Source organism: Triticum aestivum, chromosome 5B (assembly GCF_018294505.1).
Source record: "Triticum aestivum cultivar Chinese Spring chromosome 5B, IWGSC CS RefSeq v2.1, whole genome shotgun sequence".
NCBI classification, from domain to species: Eukaryota; Viridiplantae; Streptophyta; class Magnoliopsida; order Poales; family Poaceae; genus Triticum; species Triticum aestivum.
Window position 1 is genome coordinate 43,023,365 of NC_057807.1, and position 18,901 is coordinate 43,042,265.

The following is an 18,901-nucleotide window of genomic DNA, read 5'->3' on the forward strand; positions in this document are numbered from 1 at the left end:
ATACATGCTAAATAAGAGCGATGATATGTTGGGTGAAGAAATGGATCAGTCAAAAGCCTTGGCTGAAAGTCTTCAGGGACTCCATCCCAAGTTTGACGATCTCCAAGGTCATCATAACGCCCTCTTATCTGATCACGAGAAGCTTTCTCTTGAACTTCTTCAAAGAAAGCAAGATCTTGAGAAGCTAAGAGTGAGTTATGAAGATCTTCAGAAGGAGCATGATTCATTACTTGCTCAACAAATCAGCGCTACCCAGGAAGAATTTGTTCCTCCTTGTCTAAAGTGCATTGAACGTGAATCTGCTAATTCTTCACCTGAATATTCAAATGCTTCAAATGTTACAAATTCTTCACTTGTCTCTGCTATCACTAATTCCTGATCTGAGGATATTGCTAGTACTACTGATGATGCAGGGCTGAAGGAATTGTACATCACAGGCATGTACAAAAGCCTCAAAGGGCATCAGATTCTTTGTGATGTGCTCAAAAAGCAGATCCTCAACAGAAACCCTAGGAAAGAGGGTATTGCCTTTGAGAGGAAACTCAATGCTAATGGAACATATTGGAAGCCTGAGTATTACCCCAAAACCTCATGGGTTGCTGCAAAGGGACCTCCAGTTGATCCATCCAACTTATCTGGCTTTACATGTGAATCTCCTCATTCTTCTGATGAGTCATTTGACTCTAACTATAAACTGTTCAAAAATCAGAATGGTGAAGTATTTGCTAGATATATTGGCACTAGCTGCAGGAACGGGTCTCCTATGAAGAAAATCTGGGTTCCCAAAAGTTATCTTGAAAGTCTTCAGGTGAATGTCCTCATGACACCACCTATGAAGAACAGGAACCCCAGATCCAATTCTTCATATGGACCTAATTCTTCACATGGATCAAATTCCTGAAGTGGATCAAAGTCCTCATATGATCATAGTCATGCTAACCCTTTTGTTTCGCAGGGTAGAGCTAAGGGCTATGAATATGCGCATTATTCTTCAAATCATTATGTTCATAAGTCCTCGAAGAATTTCTCTGCTTATCCTAACCACTCTTATGTGAAACGAAGTGGACTAGCTTCTATGCCACCTTTCTCATATGGTGCTCGCAGAGTGATGAACTCTTTGCCACCCCTTCAGATGTGGGTGGTGAAGAAAAAGAACTAATCTCTTATGCAGGGTCAGGTCTCCAGACGTGCTCAAAACGTCTGAAGAATTTGCTGGAGACCTGAATAGTGCCTGAAAGGACGCAAGCTAATCATGAATAAATGAATTATTATTTCTCACGTCCTCATACTGTTTTATCTGTGCTATTGCTTGATGAAATCGAACTAATGATATTGATGTCATATTCTTCACTGATGAAGTATATGAGTTCGTAAGTTGCACTAATTCATCTGCAGGATGATCAGCCCAAAGCAAACGAGTGGGTCCTCGATAGTGGATGTACAAACCACATGACGGGTGACAAGAGTCTATTGATGGATGCTCCTTTATCACTGTACATCTGAAGCATATCATCTTCGTTGACAAAGGCAAAAGTCAGGTATTGGGTCTAGGTAAGGTTGCGATCTCAAAGGATCGACACATGGACAAAGTCATGCTTGTCGAGTCCTTAGGATACAACCTCATGTCTGTCTCAATGCTTTGTGATCTCGATATGGTTGTTGTCTTTGGAAGATATCGTTGTGTTGTGATCATGGAAGCTGACCATTCCAAAGTCTTCGAAGGCTTTAGGAGAGGAGATCTGTATATTGTTGATTTCTCTACAGGACCACAACCAGCCGTGTGCTTACTTGCAAAAGCTTCAGAAGGCTGGCTATGGCATCGAAGACTTGGTCATGCTGGCATGAGGAATCTGAACACGCTTGCGAAGAAGAAGCATGTTATTGGCATTGAGAATGTCAAATTCCTCAAGGATCACTTATGCGGAGCTTGTGAAGCTGGAAAGATGACAAAGGCCAAGCATCCAGCTAAGACTATCATGACCACCACTCGACCATTTGAATTGCTTCACATTGATCTTTTCGGTCCTAATCATTATTCTGCTGTTTCAAATGATGCATCTCTATATGGCTTTGTTATTGTTGATGACTATTCTCGTTACACATGGGTACACATTGTCACTTGCAAACATGAAGTGCAGGAAATCTTCAAACGATTTTCCTCGAGGGCTTCAACAAAATTTGGTGTGAAGATCAAGCACATCAGAACTGACAATGGGACCGAGTTCAAGAATTCCGGTCTTGATGAACTTGGTATTACTCATGAGTTATCTGCTCCTTATACTCCTCAGCAGAATGGCGTTGTGGAGCGCAAGAACAAAACCCTCGCTGAAATGGCTTGCACTATGCTTGATTAATACAAGACACCTCATCGTTTCTGGATTGAGGCAATTGATACTGCATGCCATGTCATCAATCAGGTATATCTTCACAAATTCTTCAAGAAAACTGCTTATGAACTCCTCACTGACAAAAAGCCAAATGTGAGTTATTTCAAAGTCTTCGGTGCAAAATGTTGGATTAGAGATCCTCCTCACACATCTAAATTCTCACCGAAAGCACATGAAGGTTTTATGCTTGGTTATGGAAAGGACTCGCACACCTACAGAGTCTTCAACAACGTCCTTCACAAAGTTGTTGAAACTGTAGATGTGCGGTTCGATGAAACTAATGGCTCGCAAAGAGAGCACCTACCTTCTGTGATAGATGAACCAGCACCTGAAGATTCTATCAAGTTCAAGGCTACCGAGGATGTCATTCCTACCGAAGAATCTACTGAAGAATTCATTCCTGATCGTGATGATTACCGAGCTGGCGCACCTGAAGAAAATGGTGCTGAAGAAAATGCTCCTGAAGGGAATGCTGATCAAATTCCTCGAAGACAACCCACTCATCCTCGCATCGCTAATGAAGTGCAAATTGAGAAGATCATTGATGACATTGAAGCACCAGGTCCTCTCACTCGCTCAAAATCTTCACATTTATCTAACTTTTGTGGGCACTTTGCTTTTGTCTCTATCGTAGAGCCCACTAAGGTAGATGAAGCATTTCTGGAGCCTGAGTGGATTCAGGCTATGCAAGAAGAATTACATCAGTTCGAGCTCAACAATGTCTGGGAACTGGTCAAACGTCCAGATCCTCGCAAGCACAACATCATTGGCACAAAGTGGATCTACCGCAACAAGCAAGATGAAAATGGCCTTGTGGTGAGGAATAAGGCACGGCTTGTAGCTCAAGGCTACACACAGGTTGAAGGAATTGATTTCGATGAAACTTTTGCACCTGTTGCTAGACTTGAGGCTATTCGCATATTACTTGCTTACGCTAACCATCATGATATTATCTTACAACAAATGGATGTGAAAAGTGCATTCCTCAATGGTAAGATTGAGGAAGAAGTATATGTTGCTCAGCCCCCAGGTTTTGAAGATCCAAAGAATCCCGACAAAGTCTTCAGACTCAACAAGGCCCTGTATGGCCTCAAGCAAGCCCCTCGGGCGTGGTATGACACTTTGAAGGAATTCTTCATGAAGAATGGCTTCAAACCCGGTTCACTCGACCCAACTCTTTTCACTAAATCTTATGATGGTGAACTGTTTGTGTGCCAAATATATGTTGATGATATTATCTTTGGTTGTACTGACCAACGTTATAGTGATGAATTTGCCTATATGATGAGTGAAGAATATCAAATGTCTATGATGGGAGAGTTGAAATTCTTTTTAGGTCTTCAATTCGTCAACAGCGCAATGGTATATTCATATCACATGAGAAATACCTCAAAGAAGTATTGAGGAAATTCGGCATGCAAGATTGCAAAGGAGTCAAAATTCCAATGCCCACAAATGGCCATCTATGCACTGATGAAAACGGTCAAGACTTCGATCAAAAGGTATACCGCTCCATGATTGGCTCTTTATTGTACCTATGTGCATCTAGGCCAGATATTATGCTTAGTGTTTGCATATGTGCCCGATTTCAAGCTACACCGAAGGAATCACACCATAAGGCTGTGAAGCATATTCTTTGATATCTAGCTCACACACTAACACTTGGATTATGGTATCCCAAGGGCTCTTCATTTGATCTCGTTGGATATTCAGACTCTGACTATGCTGGCGATCGCGTGGACCGCAAGTCAACGTCAGGCACATGCCATTTCCTCGGACGATCTTTGGTCTGTTGGTCCTCGAAGAAACAGAACTGCGTATCTCTCTCCACTGCAGAAGTTGAGTACATTGTTGCTGGATCATGCTGTGCTCAATTATTATGGATGAAGCAAACTCTCAAGGACTATGGCATCAACGTGAAGAATGTGCCTCTCTACTGCGACAATGAGAGCGCTATCAAGATTTCTCGCAACCCAGTTTAGCACTCGAAGACAAAGCACATCCAGATTCGTTATCATTTTCTTCGCGATCATGTGTTGAAGGGCGATATCTCCATCTGCCATGCAAGAACTGAAGATCAGTTGCCCGATATTTTCACTAAGCCCTTGGATGAGAAGAGATTTAGTAAGTTGCGGTGTGAGCTAAATATCCTAGATTCTTCGAATGTTCTCTGAAATGGACACTCATCCTAACACTTATGCTCACTTGATGACTTAGATGCGCAACACGCGAAGTAACGTTTTTCTTCAATCAATGAAGACTAACCCTCTAAGTGTGAAGAAATTAATGAAAAAATTGACTCTCAGAGCCCCACGACAATTGTACGCGGTGTCTGAAGCCAACTTTCTTATACGGTGGGTTACGCCACCACAAAAGTTGAAAATCTTCACATTTAAGTTTTTCCTCAATTTTTGAAATTCCTCAGTTTTTCAAATTCTTCAACTTGTAGTGTCTTCACTATTTCCGTCCTTTGTCTTCTGTTGAATATATATATATATATATATATATATATATGAGTTTATGTCCTCTACAACATTCACTTATTGCTAATTCTTCAAGTTGACTTTTTCGCTAAGTGAATGTGACCGGACCCTTTCCCCTCTATGCTAAACTCAACCCAGTCTATTCACAAATTATTCATGTGCGTTCTGATTTGAAACTCGTTCAAAATCTTCACTGTGTCCTTAACAGCTGAAGAAATTGCGAACGGTAACTTAAAACTTATCTTATCTAAATTTTCGGCTTTGCCGCTCAAACCGTTACGCTTCTCACGACAAATACTTATCTATTCACCCACGATCCTACACGATCACCACCACACAGTACGTGGGTGCCACATGTCACATGAATAAGAAGAGCCAAGGGCACGTTCGTTCGTAATCCTCGGGCGCACAGTTTTTCACTGCCGCTATAAATACCCCTGTCTTCTCCTCACTTCACTTTTACTCTGCTCGACCTCTCTCTCCCGCTCGAGCTTCCCAAACCCTAGCGCCGCCGCTACTTCATCGTCGCCGGTGAGGAAGAGCTTCACTGCCTCGACCTCATCACCGTCGTACTCGCGCCGGTTGCGTATTTCTTCACTCCGCCGCCGTCATAGCCGTCTTCCTCTGCCGATTTAGGGTGTGGAAGATCTGAACGGACGAACTTCACTTCAACACTTCCCAGTTTGTCGTGTTCTTCACTTCGGGTAATTAAAAGTTACTTTTATTGCCCGCTTTGATTCATGTGTTTCTCCTAAAAATCGTCAAAGGTGTTTATTCTTCAAATATTCACACACTAAACACCTCACATGTTATCTGTTCTTGATTCGTTTCTCTAAGCAATGATTTTCTTCAAGATTCCTCAATTGTGTGGATTTTCAAATCTATACAACTCTGGAACCTAAGATAAAGAACGCTTAGTGAAATTCTTCAAGACTCATCGGTCAAATTCCTCAAACCTATTCCTTTTTAAAAATCTTCTGAGAACACATATGACCTCTCCAAATTCCTCGCAACTATACTCTGTTCACGGGTACAAATGTCCGCTGCTGAATCACTAGGTTCTCATCAACTTAACTCATTTGCAGTGTTCCTCGAAGAAAAGTTGCATACGTCTTAAGAAACCTCAGTTGTTAATCCTCAACTGAAGAAAATGGCTGACAAGAAGCCACAGAAGGGAGGAAAAAGGCCTGAGGTCAACACAGCTTTTGAAATCCCTGAGGATATATATGCTGGATATTGCACTCCAGATGAGGCCAAGTTTGGCAAGGAGGACAAGAATCAGCGCAAAGTGCGCATACAGCGTATTGAACGGAGATGGGCACGAGAATGGAGGGAGTACATGTATGTTACTCCCAAGTACATGAAGAAGTTCGCGCTCAACCCTCCATGCTCAAGACCTCCACTGAGGCTTGGCCAACTGGCAGATCCCACCATCCTCAAGCGCGGTGAGGACTATGCTACTGAATGGGCTAGGCGCCAGGCCAAACTATCCAAGCAAGCAAAAGAAGCAGTGAGGAAATTCAATGAAGATTCTGCTGCTGCTAACGCTGCTGAGGCATCTGGTAGTAAGCCCAGTAAGGCTATGCCAAAGAAGCCTGCTCACAAGTCCAGTGCTTCTCCTTCAATGCCCTCACGGCCAAGTTCCTCGGCAATGCCCTCACGGCCAGCATCTTCAATGCCCTCACGGCAAATTCCTCAGTCTGCTCCTCCTCCAAAGTCCTCAGTACCTCCGACAAAGTCTTCGGCTGCTCCTACAAAATCTTCGGCACCTGTGCATCTTGCCACGTGCCAAAGGACTCAAGGATTCTCTATTGCCTCAGGAGCATCTGCAAGCTCCTCGGCTGCTCGACCTTCCTCGGCTGGTCCCTCACTGCTGAAGAAAAAGGCCACTGCTGGACGAGGTATTCGACCAAGTCCTCACAAGAAGCAAGTCGCTTTCCAAGTGCCCTCTAATCATGATGAACTTGCTGAAATCATCAGAGACAGGCAAGTCAGGGCCGCTAGAGCCAAAGGCAGCAATGTGCCACTGCTGTTGGATCCAAAGTTGATCCTCGACTTCATTGACTTATGGCACAAGGACCCTAACACGCCACTGCCGGAGTTGAACCTCACTCCTGGTCAAAGCCATGTTCTCACTCACTTCATTGAGGAAGAGAAATGGAAATATGAAGAAGGTCGAAGGCTGAAGAAAGCGTAATACAAGAAACAGCGCTTCCTCAAGGACAATGTCCTTACTCTCACTCCAGAACAACTCATTGTTGTACAAGCTAAAATCAAGCAACTGAGTGATGATTTCAATCGGTATCATGCTGATTGGAAGGGAGCAAAGGTTCGTTTTGTCAACTTGACAAAGACTTTCTCTTCAACTGCCTCTGCACCAGTGCATGTTGAAATTCCTCAGGCTGAAGAATCTGCTCAGCCCACTGAAGAACATGCCAGCACCGCTGATGTCAGTATGGCTGCTGAAGAAAGTGAGAATACCATGGCTGATGACTCCATTCCAGCCGCTGATGATATTGCCAGGGCATCCACTAGTGATGCGCCTGAAGAAAATGATCATGCCAGGGCATCCACTAGTGATGCGCCTGACGAAAGTGAACAAGCCAGGGCAACTGCAATAGTTGCGCCTGAAGAAAATGCACCTCCTGCGCCTAGACCAACTCCTATCCTTCCATCTGCTCTTGATGTGAAGAAGACCAAGGCTGCAGAATGTGCAGTGATGAAGAAAAGGAAGGCGTCAGCTTCCTCAAATTCTTCAGCTCCGAAGAAGATGAAGACTCTGATCAGTCCAATTGACAATCCAATTGATGCCGTTCCCATCTCATCAATTCCATCAAAGGACCTTGTTCCTTATGGTGAAGAATATGAGATTCCCTAGGAATCTGATAAAGAAACTCCATCTGTTGCTTCGACAGAGCAGTTGGACGAAGAAATTGAAGTGGATGCGATCCCTTCAACCCCTGTCATTTCCTCACCTATGCCTCAGTTCACTGCTGAAGAGGCGGGTGTTGAAGAAATTGACGATGAGGATGTGGACACTGGATGTACCACACCTGTTCTCAATGATGAATTTTGGGACAGTCAGCATCCAAACTCACCAATGTTCACTCCTCTCTGAGATGTTCCTCAGTCCCCAGCCACTACTGAAGTCCAAGTGGGATCTGATGAACCTCGTGCAACTCCGTCCGTCAATGAGGAAATTCCAGCCACTAGCGCTGATGAAAATCAAAATGAAGAAGAAATGGCTCAGGCTACAGATGCAGAAGAAACTGAAATTCCTCAGCATGAGGAACCTGAGATTGCGATTCCTGAGGTGATACTGCAAATCACTGACACTCCTCAACCGAAACCAAATAATCCCTTCTCCAAGAAGCCAAAATTCAAGGCTGATGATTTCTTCGGCGAGCATGTCTTCTTCACTGAATTCAACCCATATGATAATGCTCGTCTTAGAAGGAAGCGTTTCTGGACTGCCAGCCAAGCCAACTTCTATTCCTCAGTTCTTTTTGACAAGGACAAAATCTTCGATCATGAGCACATTCCTCACGTGGACATGGAATCCATGCCATGCTTCACGCCGGTTCTCAGTCTGCTTCACGGCTTGCTGAATTTCTGCACTGACATTGTTGACTGGAATGAAGACCTAATTCTTCAGTTCTATGCAACTTTGCACATCACAGGCAACGCAGCTGACGTTAACTCTTGGGTGTTGGACTGGATGACTGAGAACACTCACTACAAGGCACTAGCCACTGAATTGCTTCCTGCCTTGCCAATCAGTCCTCCACCAGAAGGCGCTCGCTGTCTGTATGATGAACCTGAACTTACTAATCATTATATGCAAGTGCTCATGAAGCCGCTGAAGCCAGGACAAATTCACAGGACCAAATTCCTCGTGAAGGAATTGCTCTATGTGCCAAGAACCATATACCGCATCCTGACAAAGACTATCAGCCCAATCAAAGGACATGATTCTTCAGATGAAGAAATTGTGGGATGATGAAGGATATGCTCTTCAACATCATTCATAGTATTCCTATCAATTACCATGATTTCTTCATGAGGACTCTTGCAAATGTTGCACTCTCTCCATTTGAGTTGAAGCCTTATGCACCATGGGTCATGAGATTCCTCAGAGCAAGGACTTCACTCAACTATAAGGCTGATAATCTTAACCATGGCAGCTACTTGCCCCCAATTGAAGTCCTCAAGCGGACCATTTCCTCATCTGATGAGAAGGGCAAGTCACCAGTTGTGATCGATGAAGGCACTCGTCCATTGGATGGTCAATTCCACAAAGCTGCATCCTATTCCACCAATGATGACTCTGCCACACATGATTCTGCTGCCAATGCTCCAAAGTCAAGTCCTCAAGCTACTGCTCCTTGTGTGATGACTGACCGTGAACTACTCATAAGTCTTCACCAGAAGGTCGATCGGAATCACAAATGGGTTAAGCGTCAGTTTGGCTCTATTCTTCACAACATGACTTCCACACATAATGCAGTGAATAAAAACCACTACTACCTCCATGAAGTGTTTGGTCGCACCTGGGCTATAATGTCACATCTATATGGCGAAGAAGATCTGAAGCAAATGGGCTTCAAGGAAGACTTTGACTGGTCTGCACCTCCAGCGAAGAAATTCAAGAAGGTCAAGGTTCCTTCCTTGGTAGCCCGCTCATATTCTTCATCACGCGCCACGGACGAGAATGAAGACTTGGACGACACTGCAGCAGGCCCTAAGACGACTCAAGACCTTGACAATGCTGGCGCTCCTCCATCATCATCATGAAATTCTTCAAGGGCGTTAGTCCTCAGTTTCAACCCTTTTGGTCTTCGATGACAAAGGGGAGAAATTTGAGTTAGTCTTCAAGCGAGTCTATATATGGGCCTTTTTTTGCTAAGTTACAACTCTCGTTCTTCTGATGACTTTGCTGGATCGAGTTGTAATCTTAAACTCTATGGTGGCTTGATACTTTTGTGTGTTCTTCTGCATGCTTATTCCTCATTAATGTTAATGCACGCATGCTGAATTACATCAGTCACCATATTTCATCATGCATTTCAAATTCCTCATATTATATATCAAATGCGTGTATGAATTACAAGATATAGGGGGAGATCTCCATGATTATACTCTTCAAGTGTGCATTGCTTCAAAAGCAAATTCCTCACGATGCACATCTTCAGGGGGAGTTCTTCTATATCTTGCAATCAAATTCCTCAATATCAGTATTTACACTTCACATGTTTATCCCCGTTGAAAACTTAACCTATATTGTCATCAATCACCAAAAAGGGGGAGATTGTAAGTGCATCTAGTGCCCCTTAGTGATTTTGGTGTATTGAAGACTTATAGGTTAAGAGACTGATGCGTTTGTGAGTGTACACAGGTCTATAAGTCTATGAGGAGTTTGATATTTACAGAGAAAGTCGACCCCTAAAAATGAAGTTCTTCGACTGAAGACTTTGGATTTCTGAAGACTTTCTGAAGACTTTGAAAGTGAAGAAATTGGTGTGACCTTGAAGACTTGATATTCATTCGAGGAACATGAAGCGCGAAGACTTTTGTTTTCATAGTTTCATTTTCTCTTTCTTGAGTCATAGGAAACACCGTACTGTTAAAGGGGGTCGAGGAAATACTAAGGAGAAATTTCCATGTGATGCTCAACTCAAATCCTACACCTACCAATCCCTTCGAGTGAAGCCATTGGAAATCTCGCACAGTTCAGCCATATTCTTCAGTGACAGAGACGAAGTTCTTCTGGTCTCTGAGGAATTTGTTCTGACTGAAGAGTTAGGAATTCGCCAGTGCGGATTGCCTACCAAGTGAGGAACATGATAGCCCTGAGGAATTCGAACCTCAAATATTCCGACCGTTGCTGTGCTACGCGCCAGCTGTCCCAAAATATCTACCCACCTAACGGTCATATCAGACAAGGGCATTTATGTCTTATCATGTCGGGCTGCTCCCTAGGCTATAAATAGCCGCCCCCTACAACCACTAGTTGGTTGGCTGCTCCGAGAGAAACTGACACTTGTCATTTGAGAGCAACCCATCCTCCGAGGACTTTGAGTGAAAATCATCAAGTGAGGAAATCCCAAACCCAAACCTACAAAACCCCAAGTGATTGAGCATCACTGAAGAGATTGATCTTGCGTGGATCTGATGCTTGTTTCCTTTGAAGACTGTGCTTCTTCCAGACGGTTAGGCGTCAAGGTCTAGAGCATCCAAGAGGAATTGTGGATCGCCGAGTGATCGAGTTTGTGAAGGTTCGGAAGTCACCTGAAGACTTACCACGAGTTTTCGGCGAGGTCTGTGTGACTTTAGTTCAAGGAGAATACAGTGAGGACTGTGTGTCCAGGACTGGGTGTCCTCGAGTTTAAATACTCAGCCGCTCCAACCAGATGTACAACTGAGACAGCAGTTGGAACTGGTCTACCAAATCATTGTCTTCAGCGAGCTTACTGGTTCTATTTCCTCAACTCTTTAAATTCCTCATGTATGTTGTTATGTGCTTGTTCATATTTGTTTGAAGACTTTGACTGAAGACTTTCTCAATTTCCTCAGTTCTAATTCTTCAGTCTATTCATCTTCTTTCTTGTGTTATCCTGTGTTTACGCTTTCTGTACTATGTGCTTGTCTTCATTTCATCATGATGACTATGCTTGTGTTCCGTTATGTTCCTTTCTGAGTACTTATTCCGCTGCAAGTAGTTCTTCATTTAGGAATTTCCTCACCAGCAAATTCCTCAGTGAAGAATTCATAAAAATCGCCTATTCACCCCCCTCTAGTCGATATAACGCACTTTCAGAGCCGCTGCACCCGCAGTCGTTCCTCACGGCTTTGAGCACCAACACGTCGGATCACTACCCTCTGCATCTCATATCGGAACCCGACCTTCGGCGAGGTAGACGGTTCCATTTTCAAAAATTATAGACGAAGATCGACGGATTCCAAGGAGTGGTTCAGCAAGCTTGGGAAAGCCAGCCCTATGTGGCGAATCCATTCAAGAGGCTTGCGATGAAGCTCAAGGCCACTGCTGAGAAGCTCATGAGTTGGAGTGACAAGTATGTGGGTAGCATCAAGCAACAGTTACGCATTGCGAATGGGGTCATATTGTGACTCGGCGTTGCTATGGAGAATCAACCTCTGTCCCCAACCGAGATGGATCTAAGGTGATTGATCAAGCGAAAGCTCTTAGGGCTGGCTTCGCTTGAGCGATCAATCGCGAGACAGTGCTCCCGCTTGAATTGGCTGAAAGATGGGGATGCTTGCACTGAATTCTTCCATGTACTAGCTACAGGACTAGGAAAAATTACATTACTAAGCTGAAAGTGGATGAGGTAATGACGTCGGATCATGAAGTGATGGCTGAGGCAGTGGATTCGTTCTTCGCAAACCTGCTTGGAGTGGCACCAGAACGAGCATACACGCTCGACCTCAGCGAGCTGGGTATGCCAACTCATGACATGGCACATCTTGAGGAAATGTTCACTAAGAACGAAATTTGGGAGGCGGTTCGTGTGCAAGAGCTTGATAAAGCGCCGGGACCGGACGGGTTCTCGGCCCGTTTCTACGTCACATGTTGGCCGATCATCAAGGGAGACGTTTTGGCAACATTCCAGTCCTTTGGGAACATGGATTTTCGTGGGATGACATCCATCAACCAAGCACTTATCACTTTGTTGCCAAAGTCTGCAATCGCGCTTGAGGTTCGAGATTATAGACCGATCAGTTTAATCCATAGCTTCCCAAAATTGGTGGCCAAAGTGCTAGTGGCTCGGGTGGCTGTAGATATGCCTCGCTTGGTCGGCGCCCACCAAAGTGCGTTCATAAGAGGAAGCTGCCTACATGACAACTACATGATGGTGCAATGCACAACCAATAAACTCCAAGCCTCCTCGACATCCTCGGTCATGCTCAAGCTTGACATCACAAAAGCATTTGACACTATGGACTAGGCGTTCTTGATGGAAGTCTTGCAGCAGCTTGGATTTGGCCCCAAGTGGATGGCCTGGGTGGCCGGCCTTCTTGCCTCCTCCTCAACGAGAGTCCTGCTCAACGGAATCCCTAGGGAAGTTATATATAACATGCAAGGTCTTCGGCAGGGGGACTTAATGTCTCCCCTGCTATTTGTTCTGCTCATGGAGGGCCTACATCACTTGATGCAGCATGCGGCAACAGCGGCTGTGTTCACTCCGCTGATGCCCACTGGACTGTGTCATAGAACCTCTATATATGCCGACGACGTAGTCACGTTTCTCATACCGGATCTCGAGAGCTTAAGGGCATGTGCAACCCTGCTAGCTGATTTTGGCATGGCTTCAGGGCTTCGTACGAACATGGCCAAGTGCTCCGCGCACCCTATTCGTTGTTCGGTGGAGCAAGTGCAGTTGATAGCCGATGACCTGGGATGCCATGTCCCGGGATGTCCATTCCGCTACCCGGGGCTACCTTTGGGTTTGCCCAAAATCTCGCCAACACAACTACAGTACTTGGTGGATAGAATGGCTGGTCGGCTTCCTACATGGCAAGCTAGGATGCTCTTCAGGGCTGGGCGTCTAGAGCTAGTCAAGACCACACTAGCGTCTATGCCCATTCATGCAATGGTGGCACTCGACCTGCCGGTGAAAACTATTGAAGCAGCGAACAAGATTTGTCGCGGGTTTCTGTGGAAGGGACGCCGCGATATACATGGAGGTTGTTGTTTGGTGGCGTGGGACCAAGTTTGCATGCCTAATGAATATAGCGGCCTTGGCATTCCAAATTTGCGTCTTCTCAATGCGGCACTCAGAGCTCGATGGCCTTGGCTGATGAGAAAGGAGCATGATCGACCATGGAATGAGTTCAACCTGCAAGTCTCATCGGATTCCTTGAGCATCTACAAGGCGGCGACCAAGTGCACGCTAGGAAATGGTGAGGTCGCGCTCTTTTGGACAGATTGGTGGCTGTGGGACGGACGGATCCAAGACCTCATGCCTAACTTATTCGCGGCTGTGAGGAGCAGAGCACGGAAAAGAACGGTGAAGCAAGCCATGGTGGACGGATGGTGGCAAGACGTGTCACCTAACATGTGCCCTCAAGCACTGAGTGAGTTCCTACAGCTTGTAGACAGGACCCAACACATTCAGCTCCTGGATAATATTGAAGACAAGCTAGTCTGGGCTTGGGAGGCAAACGGTTGCTTCTCGGCAAGATCGGTGTACCGAGCGTTCTTTGCTAGGAGAGAGGAGGCCAATGGAGCCATGCAAATCTGGCGATCGAGGGCGCTGGCGACCTGCAAGCTGTTCGCATGGTTGGCAGCTAGGGAGAGGTGTTGGACGGCAGACAGGCTTGCACGACAACAACTACCACATCCCCCTACTTGTCCATTCTATGACCAAGTGCCAGAAACAATCAATCACATCCTGCTTGGCTGCGTCTTTGCGAGGCAAGTGTGGCTGACCATCCTTGATCACTAGGACAAACATATGTGGCTACCAAGCATGGATGCTAGTCTGATGGAATGGTGGTCCTCCGTACACCCACAACCAAAGCTTAGGAAGGAGACCTTGATTGTAATTGCTCTGGTTGCGTGGATGTTGTGGAAGCATAGGAATGAGGTCGTGTTCGATGGAGCCACTCCTTCCACGAGTGAGCTTCTCAGGAAGATCGAGTTGGAAGGGCAAGATTTGAGGGCGGCTGGCCTTCTGCGCGAGGCTGGATCGCTCCCGATTAGAGTAGATGAGTGGGCCAGTAGTGAGTAATTCGCATGTCGAGTTTTGGCTATGCTAGCCGTGGATAAGTTGTAAAACTATTTGCCTTTCTAGGCTTTTTCTATCTATGATCTCGATACGTCAACCTTTGACGTATCCTTGAAAAAACTTTTGTTTTAGAACAATCAACAATGATTGTTAACTTCTTTTTTTATCGAGGTAATGCCCAACGCTGCATCCTCGGCCCAGCCATTCCAGTTTTTTCATTTTTTAGTTTCTTTTCCTTTCCTTTTATATTTCTTTTTTTCGCCAAAAAAATCATGCCTTTTTATTTCCTTTTCCTTCATCTGTATTTTGGTTTTCACTTTTAAGAATTTTGAAAATAAAATCATGGAATATAATTTTTTTAAATGCCTAAAAATATAAAAAATCAATCTGCAACATAAATAGTTTTTGGCATAATATATTTTTATTTCAAATAAGAGGAACAGTTGTTCCTTGTATACTATTTTTTTTATCTACCATGATTCCTTTTCCTTCACAAAATATCCCCCCTTTTAACTGACATTTTAAAAATAAATACATTTAAAAAACTAAATTAAGAAAAGGCATTGTCTTAATAGGCGGCCAATCCTCTTTGTTTAGGTGTTTAGGGCGCCATATTAAGAGACCTCTTATTCGGTGCCTTCGGGCGCGCCTATATCTCGCCTTCAGCGAGTCTTTGCTTCGGACTCGCTAAAGAGGGGCGAGCGAGATGGGCCGGCCCACGAGCATGGGAGGCCACAGCCTCTTTTTCCTGTTTGTTTTTACGTTTTCTGTTTTCGTTTTTAATTTTATTTTTGTATTATTTTTATACGCTAAAATATGGTGCAAATATATATATTACAAAAATGACACTTCAAACAACATTTCAAAAATGTTGAACAACTATTTAAAAAATACTGAACAAGTATTTGAAAAAATATTGATCATGTATACAAAAATGTTGAACATGTATATGGAAAAACTTGAACAAGTACTTGAAAAAATGTTGATAATGTATATAAAAATATTGAACAAGTATTTAAATTTTTTTGACCATATATATAGAAATGTAGAATGACAAGAAAAATAAAAAACCAAAAACCCAAAAATAAAAAGCGGAAAATAAACCACAAGAAAAGGAAAATAAAAAATATAAGAAACAAAAGGAAAAATGGAGAAGAAAAAGGAAACAAAAAAACAAAAGAAGGGAGAAAAACCAGCTTGACTCGCTTCAAGTTAATGGCATTGAAATACGTTCACGAGTTCAAAAAAACGTCCATGGATTTGAAAAATATTCACAAATTTATTCTATATTTTCCAAAAAGATGTTCAAAATAATAAAATGAATTACTTACAAAATAGAACAAACAAATGAAAAGAAATAATAATAATAATAATAATAATAATAATAATAATAATAGTAGTAGTAGTAGTAGTAGTAGTAGTAGTAGTAATAATAATAATAATAATAATAATAATAATAATAATAAGCGGCAGGAAAAAAAGGAAAACGAAAGGATGAATGGAAAAAACCGATAGAAACTGAACAAAACATGTGAATCACAAACATAAAGAAACCAGCTGGAAAAAAATCGGGGGACAACTTCTAGAAAGTTTTGAAGTTGTGCTGGGACGGACGTATAACGGCGCTATAAGCGTAGAAAGGGATTCGGCCTTAAGAACCGCGAGAGCTAGGACGCCCCCATGTCTCCCATTCGGGACATCCTATGTGCCGCATACTGCGGCAAACTGCCGATGCTTCGCAAAGGGAGTAACTGAGCTGGGCTGGCCCATTTAGGCAGCGCAACGTGAAAAATGAACAATAAAAACGGTCCTTTGTTGGATTCGAACCTGCAACCAGCAAAACACACGACCGTGCATCTAGCCAGTGCGCCAGGCTCACTCTAGTGCTACATTAGCAACGTGATGCATAAAGAACGAACTGCTACGCGAAAACTAAAAGAACAGCCTGCAAAACATTCCCAAAAATATGCATGTGGGGGATTGAGCACACTACCTCAACCTAGTGAACCGCGTCTCTAGCCACTCTGTTCATTTACTTGCTTGTCCAAAAATACTAGCTCAATTAATATAAACTATACGTGGAAAAAGAAAATTAAGTTCTTTCAAAATTTCAAACATGTTTTTTTTTCATAAAAGTATATATATTTAGAAAGCCGGACCATTTTTGAATCTCCCAAAACATTTTGAACGTACGACACAAACAAATTTTCTGCAAACGAACAAATTTTGAATTTTCCAAACATTTTCTGAATTTGTGACATTTCTTTAAAGCTGAACATGTTTTGAATCTTGAGAACAAATTTTGAAATGGAGAACAAACTTGGAACTACTAATAATTTTTAAAGCACAAAACATTTTTTGAATCTTGAGAACAAATTTGGAAACGGAAAACAAATTTGGAAGCGCGAACAATTTTTTAAAGCACGAACATTTTCTGGATCTTGAGAATAAATTTTTAAATAGAGAACAATTTTGAAAAATCTTGAACAATTTCTAAAAGCACGAACATTTTTTGAATTTTGAGAACAAATATTGAAATAGAGAGCAATTTTGAAAAATCCCGAACAAATTTGGAAGCGTGAACAACTTTTCAAAATTACGAACAACTTTTTCAAAATGCAAACATTTTTGTAAAAATAGGAACAAAATTGCTAAAACGCTTACTTTTTGAATTTATGAAAAATTTATGAAATACTTGCAAATATTTTTTCGATTTGTGAACAAATTATGAAAAGCTGGACTTCTTGAATTTGTGAATAAATTTTGAAAAGAGGAAAAATTTTTGTAAAAAAGCAAACTTTTTTTAAATGAACAATTATTTCAAATACGAACATTTTTTAGATTTGCGAACAAATTTTGGAAACATTAACATTTTCTGAATTTGTGAACAATTTTTTAGAACAGAAACATTGTCGGAAATTTGTAAACATTTTTTAATTTTGGACAAGATTTAGAAATGCAAACATTTTCAGCAATTGTAGTCTGTTATTAATTTATGTACATTTTGGAAATTAACTGAACAAATTTTAAATTACTATTTTTTGGAATTTCTGAAGAAAAATTAAAAACAGGAACAAAATAAAATAAACAAGTTTTAAGAAATACAAACATTTTAAATTGCATAAAATTGGTTGGGAAAAGAAATTAACTTGAAAAGGAAAATGAAAGAAAATAAAAGAAAAAAAGACAGAAAAGGGAAAAGGAAAAAGGACGGAAAAAGTAAAAAGCAGAAAATATAAATATAAAAATAAAAAGGAGAAATAGAAAAACCGGTTTAGGAACCTTCCAGAAGGTTCCCAAAACCCTTAAAAACCGGCTGGGAAACGTCTAGAAGGTTCCCAAAACCGGAATCTGGAAACGTACAGATGGGCTGGCCCAAATCGCTCGGTCGTCGGCTCGTCTGTGCGATCCCCCGACTGTTTGACGCAAAGAGCGTCCGATAGGAATTTCCCCTATACGCCGCTCGTTGCGGCAAGGAGTCGAGCAAACGCACAGAAGGAGTCTGACCTGGGCCGGCCCAGTTGGTGCAGTGTATCGCGTAATTGAAAAAAATACAACATGGAAAAAAATTGCGAGCTTACTAGGAATCGAACACTGGATCTCAGGCCATTGGGGGCGTAACAATAGCCAACAGACCAATCAACCATCGGTGACATATACGCAGCGCAACATATTAAGAACAATGTACTGGTACGGACATGCTGTTTTTAATACGAACATGAAATATTTATTTGAAATCGTGAATATATTTTGAAACCTATAACATTTTTTAAAATTACTGGACATTTTCTGAAATTGTAAAGAAGTACATTTTAAAATTCCAGAACATTTTCTGAAACACGAACATTTGTTTATATTGTGAACAAATGTTTGAAAATTTCAAACAAAAGAAACATGAAAAATAACAACAAAAAATTAAAGGAAAATAAAAACCAAAAAGAAACAGAGAACATATTTTGAAAACTCGATTTTTTTTCAAACTTACGAACAAATTTTCAAAACAAGAAATTTTATAAAATTCCCTGAACATTTTTCTAATTGACAAACATTTTTTGAATCTTGATAACAAACTTGAAATGGATAACAAATTTGGAAGCACGAACAATTTTTTAAAGTGCAAACATTTTTTCAAATCTTGAGAACAAATTTTGAAATGGAGAACAAATTTGGAAGCACGAACAATTTTTGAAAGCAAAAACATTTTTTGAATCTTGAGAACAAATTTGAAACAAAGAACAAATTTGGACAATTTCTTAAAGCATGAACATATTTTGAATCTTGA